Below are 11,021 nucleotides of genomic sequence, written 5' to 3'. Positions count from 1 at the left end.
CTGTAATTGATTGATAACTACTGCTTCAAATTGTGGAAATTAAAACTGAAACAATCCAAATTCGTCAACATCTCTTACTTTTATTTATTTGTATTTTCTTCTCTAAATTGATTCTGTTTGTCGAGAGTTTTGCTATAAAACAAATGATTCACTTATGATATTAAACAGAAAACCATTCAGTTACTTCACCAATATTATCACTTATCAATTAATATTTGTGTGTCCATCGAAATTTTAAACAGAAGGGGCAAGAACACCAGACGTCCCTGTTTTTGACTTCATTTTAAAAAGGATCGAATTCTAAAACAACTTTAAAATGTGTTAATGGTATGATGTTAGGAATAATATAGGTAAACTTTTTGTAAAATATCAAGGTTCAATTTTTCATATCGAGTTTCAATTTTGGAGTCAAAGATTATAATTCAAAAGTCAAACGTTACGTTCTTCACAAAAATTGGAATTCATTGTGATGTTTTAAGTTAAATTGAGGGCTGAGAAAGTTTCTAGAAAGGATTTATAACTTATTTCATTTTATGATCGTGGTTTAAAACGCCTTAGAATTCGATTTTGGATGTTGAGTTCATCTCATGTTCTTCGAATACTGTTACAGCCCTTTTATGTTTTATTTATTTTTTCTTTTTGCTGTTTTACAATCGACTCAATTACATCATGATTGTTTACGTTTCATTTTCATATCTAAAATAAAACTTCGATCTAGTTTTGTAAATTGTTGAAGAGTCCCCTGGTCATTTATTTATATGAGGAAGAAGATAACATGCTCATAATTAATTACGGGTTATAACAATAAGTATGAGGTTATAAAACAGAAAACAGGCAATAGCCTGGATGGTTTAAGGAAATGACAGGTATTCTAGAGATCGCGGGTTCGAGTCCTGCTTCAGGCAGTTTATTCCCTTTTTTTTTTTAGAAAAGCTTCCAAGGTACTAATTATTATTATTATTAATATAAATACTAAACTTATTATTATTATTATTATTATCAAAATGAGTATTAGAATTATTATTATTATTATTATTATTATTATTATTATTATTATTATTATTATTATTATTATAATAATTATTAATATTAAGGTTAGTATTATTATTAGCATTATCATTATATTTTTTTTATTATTATGAACAAAAGTATTTTTATTAAAAATTATCATTTTTATTATTATTATAAGTATTATTATTCTTATTATCATTATTATTATTTTGAAATTAATATTATTTTCATATTATCAATATTATTATCATAATAACTATTATTATTATTATTGTAAAATAAGACAACTTTTAGTTATTATTATTAACAATATTATTTTGTCAAATAACTATTAGTTATATAAAGATATATTTACTACATATAACATAACTATATTAACATTTTAATAAAAAATATTAATAAATGTAACTTATTAGGGTTTTAATGAGACACTTAATTAAGATAACAATTATATCACTATTAATATGTAAATTCGTCCGATTACAATTATATGTATTAATATATATATATAAATGATATAGGTTCGTGAATCCGAGACCAACCCTATATTTGTTCAATGACGTCATATGTATTTTTACTACAAAATACAGTATGGTGAGTTTCATTTGATCCCTTTTTAATTGCTTTTGCAATATATATTTTTGGGCTGAGAATACATGCGTTGCTTTTATAAATGTTTACGAAATAGACACAAGTAATTAAAAATACATTCTACGTTGAGTTGTACCACTGGCATATTTTCCTGTAGCTTGGTAACTAATATTTACATGGGTATTGTAAACGCGAATCCTGTTGATAGATCTATCGGGCCTGACAACCCCAACCGGACTGGACGACCAGTATTCAATGGTTGCACAGTACTTCGTTTTGGTGACTACACTTGGTACGGTGTAGTGAGATTTCATAATAAAGGGAATATGCGACGTTGATTAAATGTTAAGTATGGTTACCAAGTGCTCAACCACTTAGAATGCTTTACATACACTTGCGAGTGTATTATGTTTATGATTATGAAATCTTGTGGTCTATTAACATATTGAAATGATTGTTATGATAAACCTATGAACTCGCCAACCTTTTGGTTGACACTTTAAAGTATGTTTATTCTCAGGTATGAATTAAGTCTTCCGCTGTGCATTTGCTCAATATAAGGACATTACTTGGAGCCGATCATCGCAATGGGACCAAATGTTGATGACTTTGTCCAGGTGGATTAAGACGGGTCCTTTCAGATAGCATCTTAAGGATTGACCAACCTAGGTTGTTATCAGGACTTGTCCACCTATATGAAATTAGCTACTTCATAGGATTAAGACCCCTGGTTATACTGTATCTGAAGATTCTATGAACTCGGTATGGCCGGAGTTCCCGAGAGGCATTTAATGCGCTTTTAGGACACGGAACTTTGGATTTGAGACATAAATGACCTAGTATGCCAATTGACTGTTCCAAAGAGACTTCTTAGGAGCTGTTAAGATCTAGTTAGTACCTTTACTGTGTGACCCAAGCCTATTACATGTTCTTGTTTGATTGTTGCCTTAGGACTTAGTCATATCAACTATTTAGGTATTTATTAGGTTTCTATCTACTTTACTATCAGTATATCAACTGTAATGCTGTATAATGTTTGAATTGATATGATCTCATTAGTATGATGGAATGGTTGTTAGTTTTTACTTAAGGGTTTGCCAACTTAAACCGACAGATTCCTTCCGTTTGTGATCAGTGTTCAATCAACACAGCACGTTGTTATTCAGTTAACTAAACTGATAACGAGGGTTAGGATTAGAGCTCAACTCACTAATAAACCTAGTACTTTACTGAGGATAACCTATGAGGTATAGCTACCTTTCAATTATACAACCAAGTGACATACTTCTCGCTGCTCAAAGAGAACTCCGAGAGTTCAGAGGCAAGTAGGTCTGTGTAATTGGCTCATCCAACCAGATCTATATCATTCCAAGTATAGTCTTACACATAAGCATAATTACCTTTCCCTAATCCAACACTAATATCTTGGTCAACATTTCCCTGTCTGCATACTCCGGATATCCTTCCACTTATTTACTTTTCCGCACTTAGGACTTTTAGCTTAAACCAACTACTATCCTTTATCTAGGTAATTTACCTAAAAGATAATTATCCACTTGATCTTCAATTTGTTAATCCATAAAAACATGACACTAGGTTAACTTACACCTTCTACACCTTAGAAAGTAAAAATAAATTTAGGCCCCGCATAATATAAATAAACAAAACCACTGCGTGCTACCTTGATCAACTGAATCGGACGTCCTGCGACCTATTTACACCGCATGAATAAAACTGTCCATTTCGGCCGTATCTTTGTAGTGACATCAAGGGCTAGGTACACCTTGTGTGGAGAGGCAGGATCCTTTTGGTCCCAATAAATTGGCGACTGTTCAGAAAATCCAACAACCAAGTCCAACCGGTTTATTCTAGACACCACTTTATTCAGAATATCAAATTATGTAAACACAATAGTTAGGTTGATTTGGTTTATAATTGTATTTAAAATATTAAAGCAATATAATTAAAATAAGCTAGATAGCATGCAACAACTATGGACAGAGAGGACGTGGTTCACCATGATCTAAGATAACATAGTGTCGAGATGATTGCGAGACACTGCATTCATTGGATAGATATATCTTGGTGTAAATACTAGATTCCCTACTAATTAATTTCTCGATTAGCATGTCACGAGGAACTAGGCTATTGTGATTCTGATCGGATGGACTTTGCTCAGCTCCCGATGCTTTATCCGGTTTAAGGATATAAGCAGCCCATCTTGGATGCAATGCATGCCTTGGCGCACAAACACACACACACACATACACACACACACACATATATATATATACAACCTTTCTTAACACCTTAGTGTATCACCCAACTGAGTGGTTATGATTGTGTTTTGAATTCCTTTTTGTCAATGGTTTGGTAAAATCTAAGGGTTTGTAGAAAAATTAGAACCTCTGCTAGTTCTCAGTCATCCTTAAAGATTTATAAGCTTAGTTTGTATTGTAGTGCGATAAATTCCCATTTATAATTTAAACCAGTCCTTACTTAAATCTACCCAATAAATCCCTTAGTTATCCACCATGTACTACACTTATAGTGGTTCCATAGCTTCTAACCTTGATCATGATCAAGTGGTCCAATAGTACATCAACACTGTACTCTACTGTTGCAACAGTATTTCCTCGAGTCTTATACTCTTGACCAATGTCTTGATTTGGTCCTATGATAATTCCCCATGTACTTTATAATATTTCTGATGGGTTCATACCTTAACCAATGTATAAACACAGATAAGTAATTACCTTATAATTATCGACTTTATAAAAGATTTTAATCACGTTTATTAGTGGAAGGACGATATTAACGAGTTTTAATATCATAGACAGAAAGAGAGTACGAAACGATAATCATCCCTAACTAACATTATTAAATCATGGCAAACAATCAAGTAATTACTCACACGTCATGACAACAAGCATTTCTAATATTAATAAATCACAACATCGAACAAGATTATTATAATAAATCAATAAAAGAAAGGATAGATATTATCGAATAGTGTCGGCAGAATAACACTTGTATTTCTTCATAATATCCATAGCGTTACAATGCTTGATAGCTTCTACTACTAACTACATACTAATCTCCTATTGATCACTAGAGAGCGACAATAAAGAGATATTTACATTTCCTAATCTCTGTACTTTTCTATCTCTAGAATCCTGAGAGAGAATGTAGAGAGAGAACTAATCTCATACTGATCACTAGAGAGCAACAATAGAGAGATATTTTAGAGAGAGAAGTGAAGAAGGTGTGTGTTAAAATGGTGGACGTGCACCTATTTAAAGGAAAGCTTGATGGCAAAGTTGTAAACAAATGGGCTGAAAAACCCCTAGCAAGTAGGACGACAGGCAGGACGGCTGACAGGATGACTGGAAGGCCATACTGCTGACAGGCAGTATGACAAGCCGTTTGTGGTGCCCGGATGGATGGCAAGCCGTTTTCCCATGTGGCAATTAGGGATGGAAATGGGTGATAAAAAAACCCGTGACTCGCGGGTACCCGATCCGCGATGGGCGGGTAAAATCATTAAATCTTACCCGCGAGCACGGGTACGGGTAAAAATTTATACCCGCCGACTTGTCGCAGGTGGGTCGCGGGTATATACTATCCGTCACCGGTAAAACTCAACCCGTAAATACATGAGACTTTTCTTAATATACCCACAAATTAATACTTACAATTATTAAATTTAAAAGCTATTTTACTAGTATTTGAATAATGATTAAAAATATAATATTATATACAAGTAAAAAACTTAATTTTCACGTCATTATACATATACCTTGTACATATGGTTTTATAATTAATAAAATTATTTGGATTTTCTAATAAAAAATTGTATATTATTATTACCCGTGGGGTACCTGCAGGTGACGGGTATTCGCGGGTCACGGTTATGGGCGAAAGGTTTTTACCCGTGGGCGGGTAACGGGTCTCAACGTGCAAAAAAGAAACCCGATGGGCGGGTCGCGGGTATATGGAACCCGTGCTCGTTACCCGCGGGTGCCATCCCTAGTGGTAATCCGTATGGCAGCCCTGATGGCAAACCGTATGGCTTGCCTGATTTACTGTTTTTTGTTGGATCGTAACTTGGTTTCCGGGGTCGTAACTTGTCTTTCACCGTTTTCGCTCTAGAATCTTCGTTTTAGCTCCGTCTTACTTGATTCTTTTTGCATCGTCTTCATAATTACTAAATCTACCAAAATAACTGACAAAGTGAATATTTTGCCGACAAAGTTTGGAACTTTATGACTACTAAATCTACCAGATTAACTGTATATTTTGCATCGTCTCAATGACTACTCATGATTAACTTGATCCTATAATACAACGCTTATGTGAGTTTGCATAATGTGATTTAATTAAGGTTTAATAGTGATGCTAAACATCTAATAGTTCAACAACGAATGCGATAGCAAATTGGGTAAAATGGGTTAATCCAAACGTAAGAGTGGATTAGATAAGTGAAGACTACTTAGTTAATTGATTTAGATTTTCTTTAATTAGTTGTTTGTTTATTTGTGCGAGTTTTAGTTGTTAGTTAAAATCAATCACCCCCCCAATCATAGAAACCCTAGGACGATTAGTTTCAATTATTCAATTAAGCTGCTCTCTTGGGAAGAACTTGAAACGAATGCTTACATGAAAAGTGCTATAATGACCGGGACTTAGTTGCTCATTAGTTGTGTGTGCTTATTTGTAGTGTTTGAATCTTGTTATAAATTTTAGGGTAATTGGTGTATTGTGCAACACGCATCATTTTGATAGTTGAAGGCAAGCCAACATAGTAGAAGAACCAGCAAATCGAACCAGCAAATGCACTTTAGTTCAACCAGCAAAGTGACTTTAGTTCAACCAGCAAAGTTTTACTCAGCCGATAAAGCTAATTCAACCAGCAAGATGAACTACAGTACAACCAGCAAGATGAACTTTTGTGTAACCAGCAAATGACATTGTTTTCTTACTGAAAGGCCAACATGCTGATACGATTCAATGTTTACTTATGCTTTCCAATAACCAGGCCAAGTCATGTGCTTAATATGTGTGTGTGGCTGTTCAAGAATGTTGAGTTGTCCAAGGAAGATTCTTGTCTATCATTGGCTGTTTTTTATTATGGGAGGAGCACTACCAAATTGCATGCTTTTTGCAGATTATGTCCTTTATTCTTATTTGCTAATTTGTAATTGTTTGCCCTTTTTGTCTTCATTTCCTTTTTATGTTTTTGTCTTATCTAGAAAGTAGCTGATATGCTTCTCATATAAATAGAGAGCTCTTGTAATTGTAAAACTTGGATGATGATTGAATTAAAGGTTTGATAGAGCTTATCTATTTACAAAATCTCTGTATCTTTACAAATCTTTGATTCTGGTGGCTAAGAGTGGTTTCTTTATCAGTGTTTGTGGTGTTACTTTATCAAACACTGTGGTGAAATACAAATCTTCATATCTGATATTATAGTTGTGGTGGAATCTTTATCAGTTGTAATTGAAGGTTTGGAGTGTTTCTAGATGTCTTATTGTAGTGGTATATTTATCAATTTAGGCTATAGATTCTTTATTCTTTGTGTTCTTATTTTATAGTTTTATACTCTGTTTTGTGGTATTACTATTACAAATTGGGAGTTTTGTGTTCAGATCTATTGGGTGAAGAAAGCTTGTTCTAAATTGCATTTTTAAAGTCATAATTACGCTTCACTATATATAGCCCTCATCTATAGGACCTCATGGGAACATGATTGACTCATTTCCAGGGTTCTAACAATCTCCCCTCTTGAGGTAATCATGTGTCCAAGTGATATTGCTCGAATTATACATGTTTTACCTCGCAATATCTACCTCATTACATTTGGTTTTGAGGATCATTGGGCCCAAAAGATGGTTATTTGTGCAAAAGTGTTAGTTCAAGGCTAAAAGCTCATATTGGTGTAAAATTGACCAAAATCTAGCCTATTTAGTGAACCAAAGTGCAGGGCATGATCCAAAGTGAAAAGGGATAAAATGGGCAATTCCAAGTGAAAAATGAAGATTTTGGAAGTGCAGTAGAGTGGTGCGGCGCACCAGATTCAAAAAGCGGCGCACCTTAACACTAAAATCTCAGATTTCAAATTCAGAAGTTCAGGATTAGCTTTCAAGTTATAAGGTGCGGCGCACCAACGTTAGGGTGCGGCGCACCTTAGCTACACGTTATAAGGTGCGGCGCAACTATTCAAGGTGCGGCACACCTTGCCGTTTTTAGTGCAGAATTTTTAGCGAGTATAAAAGGAATAAGATAGGGTTTCAAGGGAGAGAGCTGCAGTTTTTGTAATGATTTTTCATCTCAAAACCCTAATTTCATCATCCAAAGGGAGATTAAGGCTAATTTGAAGGATCAAGCAAAAGCTCAAGCAATCTTATCATTAGATCTATCTAGTTTTATCATTTGGGTTGTAATCTCCACCTTTATTTCTCTAAGTTTTGAATTGAATACTTGTAATAGCTTAACATGATGTTTATTTGTGTTTCAATTCTTATGATTAGTATAATCTTATCCATGCTTGGCTAATTTGATTGTGTTTACTTATCTATGAATCTCTAGTGCAAGGATTTGCCCTAAATTCATTGAATAAAGTTGTTTGAATGAAATACATGAGCAAGTGTTATTGTGTTAGCTATAGATCCATTGATATGCATTTGTTTTAGGCTTTACTTTGATTACATAGATTGTGTAGCTCTCTTAGTGATTTGAGAAAATGAACAAATTTGTGCTTCAACACTTTAAGTGATCTAGACAACTAGATTGAGAATTTCAAGTGATTGTGTTCTTAGTTTATGTTGATTTTCAATTGGCCTTTAGTCAACATAGTGGTGTTCAATTATCTTAAGTGATTTTGATAGTTGAAGGGTTCTAAGTGATTTCAACCCAGCATAATCTCAATGACCGCTCATACTTTACTTGATCTTAGAATACAATGCTTATGTGAGTTTACAAAGTGTAATTTGATTAAGGTTTGGTAGTGATGCTAAACATCTAATAGTTCAACAAATAATGCGATAGCAAATTAGGTAAAACGGGGCAATCCAAACATAGAGAGGATTAGGTAAGTAAATACTACTTAGTGAATTGATTTAGATCTCAATATTTAGTTACTTACTACTTATTGCTAGTTATAATTGTTAGTTTAAGTTTTGTTTATTTGTGCAAGTTTTAGTTGATAGTTAAAATCAATCAAAACCCCCCTAATCAAACAAACTCTAGGACAATTAATAGTTTCAATTATCCGAATTACACTGCTCTCTTGGGACGAACTTGAAACGAATACTTGCATTAAAGTGCTATAATAACCGCGTCTTAAGTGCTCGTTAGTTGTGTGTGCTTATTTGTAGTGTTTGAATCTTGTATAAATTTTGAGGGTAATTGATGTATTGTGCAACACGCATCACACTTTCTTGGCGCCGCTGTCGGGGAGAGCTGTTAGCTAGTTGAATATTTTGTTTAAGCTCTTAATTGTTCGATCCTTTTGTAAGGATTTATCCTTGCAAAAGTTTCTTTTCTTGTTTTTATATATTATTGTGTTTAGAAAACCGTTTGTGTTGTGCTCGAAGGTTAGGTACTTTGGTGTATATAAAGGAGATCCCAAAAGGATCAAGAGTTTGAACATCCATTTTTCGATCCGGAGAAACACGTTCACGGGGTTTACAAACGTAGAGAAGAAAGGGTTTTAAGGAAAAAATTTGAGGTTTTACGGTTTTGTTTAGTAGATATGGAAGGAGAGAATCCACCTATCGAGGGTAATCCAATTGGTCATGGTCTATCGATTAATGAAGAACAACAAGTTGATCCAAATGACACGCCAATGTGGAGTGCTAGGTTGGTTGCACCTACGGTGGTGCCACCCGCCATTACTAGTCGGGGCCGAAAATTGGAAGATCGGGGGTACTTTCTTCACAATGATCAAAGATGTGCAATTTCATGGGTTAATAGAAGAAAATCCTTTCGAGCATCTTCAACAATTTAACGATATTTGTAATCTTTACAAGTACAAAGATGTCACCGATGAAGCTTATAAGTTAAGGGCATTCCCCTTTACTCTTCAAGATGATGCGAAAGTTTGGTTAAGGAATCTACCCTCCGATTTGATTAGGACTTTTCAAGATTTAAGTGACGCTTTTATTAATCACTTCTTTCCACCATTAAAGGCAGAAAGACTTAGGATGGAGATTAATGCATTTGCACAACCTAGTGATGAGTCTTATACGATGCATGGATCCGTTTTAAGAAGATGTTAAGAGCTTGTCCACCACATGGATTGAACAAGAATGAGTACATCAACACGTTCTACCGGGGTACTAATCCCTTGACAAGACAAACCTTAGATTCATCCTTGGGAGGAGTGTTTATGTATAAATCACCTAATGCGGCCGAAACCATGTTAGAAGATATGTCGGTTAATATCTACGAATGGAACCCTTCACCACGAGATTTGCCAAAGAAAAGTATAGCCCAAGTGAAGAGTGACAACGGTCAAATCACCCTTGCAAGCTTAAGTAGCCAATTTTAATTGTATGGGAAGGAGTTGAAGAAGCTACAACAATCAATAGTCGCAATGCAAGTAGGTTGTCAAAGGTGTGATGGACCACACCTCACCAAGAATTGTCCCCAAATCAACCAATTCAACCATATTGATTTGGATGACATTCCCATGAATTCGGATGCTCATGTCAACTATGTGAGTAATCAAAACTATCAAAGGGGTGGGACATCGAACCAAGGCAACAATTCTTATCAAACCAACCCAGGATACTACAACCCTAACAAAAAACAAGTCTCATTCAACAATCAAAATAATCCACAATCCGGAATTACAAACCAAAACCGAAACCAAAGTTACAACTCCAATTATAACCAAAACCGAAACAACAGCTTCCAATCTCCAAACAAACAACCTTACAACAATCAACCTTATAACAATTAACCCAATTCAAATTACCAAGGCAATTAAGGTTATCAAAACAACCAAGGTTCAGTGTTGTAAATCTCCTTATTTCTCCCCGAGATCTCCCCGAGATCTTGTTTTTAAAAGGCCGCCGAGATGAGATGTCCATCTCCCGAGATTTCTTGGTCAACGGGGTCAAAATTGGTCAAAGTCATGATATCTCTAATTTTCTCGCTCATTTCTCGAATTTTCTCATAAAATCTCGTAATTTTCTGAATTTTCTCGCTCATTTCTAGATTTTCTTGTAAAATCTCGTAAAAATGTATGCAAATATACATATATTTATTTATTTATATATATTTATATTATAAAAACTAAAAAGTCAACGTAATTCAACGTCTGAGATCTCCCCGAGATTTTTCCGAGATGCCGAGATCTCCCCAAAAATGTCCAAACGAGATCTCCTTCGAGATTCGAGATCTCCAACCTT

General features: G+C 34.5%; 1 non-coding gene across 1 annotated transcript; it reads right to left on the bottom strand.

Moving 5' to 3' along the window:
* Window positions 1–9,800: 9,800 nt before the first annotated feature.
* Window positions 9,801–9,906, bottom strand: LOC139879050 (small nucleolar RNA R71). The gene has a single exon (XR_011769904.1). It is a non-coding gene; the product is annotated as a small nucleolar RNA R71 (small nucleolar RNA).
* Between the last annotated feature and the right edge of the window lie 1,115 nt (window positions 9,907–11,021).

This window comes from Rutidosis leptorrhynchoides, chromosome 11 (genome assembly GCF_046630445.1).
Source record: "Rutidosis leptorrhynchoides isolate AG116_Rl617_1_P2 chromosome 11, CSIRO_AGI_Rlap_v1, whole genome shotgun sequence".
NCBI lineage: Eukaryota > Viridiplantae > Streptophyta > Magnoliopsida > Asterales > Asteraceae > Rutidosis > Rutidosis leptorrhynchoides.
Note: the sequence above shows the minus strand (reverse complement) of the source record. Positions and strands in the feature narration are given on the sequence as shown.